The sequence below is a fragment of the Chionomys nivalis genome, chromosome 26 (assembly GCF_950005125.1).
Source record: "Chionomys nivalis chromosome 26, mChiNiv1.1, whole genome shotgun sequence".
Taxonomy (NCBI): domain Eukaryota; kingdom Metazoa; phylum Chordata; class Mammalia; order Rodentia; family Cricetidae; genus Chionomys; species Chionomys nivalis.
In genome coordinates, this window is record NC_080111.1 from 40,869,986 (window position 1) to 40,872,468 (window position 2,483).

Consider the following 2,483-nt stretch of genomic DNA (forward strand, 5'->3'; position numbering starts at 1 on the left):
TTTATTCTTCTACATGGTGGTGTCTAATGAGGCCAACATCATTAGTTAAAATGCTTCCTTTTTTCATTTTCCTATCTGCGGGTCAGACTTGAAACTTAAGAGAATAGCTTATAAGCTTTTTATTAGATATTCAATGGTTAAAGCCCTAGTTATAATATTCTTATAAAAAACCTTGAGCCGATAGGTAAAATTCTTACAAAAAACAGTTTCCAATAGAGAGCTTAAAAAGCTGCCAAGCAGGTACTCAAGCAGGTAAAATATAAATCAACAGGTACAGTATATTAATTATAATACAGCTATGGCAAGTGTGTATATTAAATCTAAAACTTGTTCTACAACAGTTTTATAAAAAATGCTGTTTATGGCTAAACTTTCCCAGTTTTGCCGTTAAGATATGAAACTCTTAATTTAGAACAGTAGCCTGTCTAGTACAAAAGGGCAGGATAAAATCTGGGAGATGGTTTGAGAAAATATTGACTATGATCAATGTTTTTTATACTAAACAATAGATTCATTGGTAATTTTAAGATTGATTCCTGGACAATTGCCTTTGCTCAATTCAAAGGCCAAAACAATAATCTTTTCCCAGATGACCATTGCTACAATTCACACCTGTATTTTGCTAATGTTATAGCTAAAAATCCCTTAAAGGATTTTATGCTAAATTTTACAAATGGCTCTTCCAATGGAAGAACTGCATATATGGCTAATAATTAATACAAAAAAATTATGGAGCGTACCAAGGCTCCTTGAAAGCAACTTAACAGTTGCACACAGCAACTTATAACAGTTGCACACAGATCCTGATGCAAATGGATCTAGCATGATGACACCAAGCTGACCTTTACTAAGGCAAGGTAAAAAAGGCCTTGCAATGCATTATAAAAAAACCCGACCTATATATATCTGGGGTCGAGGATATGTTTATACTTTTTTCACAAAAAAAAAATAAAAGCTAAACCTGATGTCTGTGGCTACAGACACCCCACAGAGGAGTTCCAGAGACATTGGAGAGGAATCCTTGATCCAGTCTTCCCTGCCCCCAAGGAGAGGAGTGCCAGATAACAAAACCTGCTACGCCACTCTGCCTCCAAGAGAGTCCAGGGAGATGGCTGAGATAATTGCCAGGATGCGCTTCAGATAGCTGACTCCAGCTCACGTCACCCAGGAAGCCCACCTGCCCTAAAGCACAAATGTTGAGCTGCCTCTGCTGTCTGCATTCTGTTTGCTTTGCAGCTGAGGTGTAGACTAAATATCTGACTGTTTTAAACTTTGGGACACAAAACTCATTTTAATTAAAATACTAACCCCTCTTTACTTAAGAAGGGGGAAGATTGGGGTTTGACTGTTGCTCAGAGACTGGAACTGGTGTATGTCAAAAATGTATGTCATTGTATTCTTACTGGAATTGACCTAATGATATTTGTAACTGCTTATAGATGTTGGGAAAAGTTTGACACATGCTGTAAAATGTTTGGGTTTAATGCATATGTTAAAAATTTTAGATTTTGATCCCCTTTACACTGCCCTAATTTTTGGCAGGCAGCACTCATAATCTTATTGTGGAGTAGGCATTTAGGAAGGAGGATATACCTTAGGCCGGACTAAAGGTGAATACTGGGTTTGGAAAACGCCCTTTCTTCTTGTCTGGAAGATGGAGCTATTGGTGCCAAAATTATATCATTATATCTTTTATTTGAGGAGCTCCTCACAGTCTTTTCATTAATGATTCACACAGGGGCCCAATGACGGGAGTTAGTGTGGACCCTCGCCTGAACAGCACACCATACAGAGGTTGTAAAAACCGGCTCAACAAGGCATGGTGCCAGGCATGAGGATCGCCCTCCACATGGCCTAAGACAGGGTGCCCTGTGGTCAAAGACCTGCTTACTTTAGGTCTTGCTAGATACCTTTTATTTGAGGACCTCCAAGGAACTAATGCTACTTATAAGGCACCCCTCTGTTCCCAGGAGAGGTAAATTGTTCCACCATTCGAGAGGAGGGTCCCTCCTTGTCACAGTCCCTTCTCATTTAGATCTGACACCGGGGTTAGACTCTGACCTGATGTCCTCCACTTGATAGATGCCTGCTTTTATAAAAGGAAGGGGGATATGTCAGGAGCCGTGTCCCCCCAAAATTTACAGGAAGCACCGCCGTGAGGAGTTTTTACAGAGGGCTTCACTTTTTAATTGTATTGAGAATAGTCTTATTGACCAAGCCTATCCCACACCCAAATTAACTGTTAATAGAGAGTTATCTGTTAGCAGAACCTGCCTCACATTCCAAACTATCTAGAGTACTAGGTGTGTCACCTTGTGACTTCCTGACCAAGGAATCGTGACCTGACCCATTGTAACCTCTTGGTTTACGTGACGGGCGTGGACCATGTGGCTGCCCCCCAAGCTCCTCATCCAGGGGCTATATAAGCTGTAACCATGACTCTAATAAACGGAGGCTTTGACAAATACGCTTAACCTCCTTCC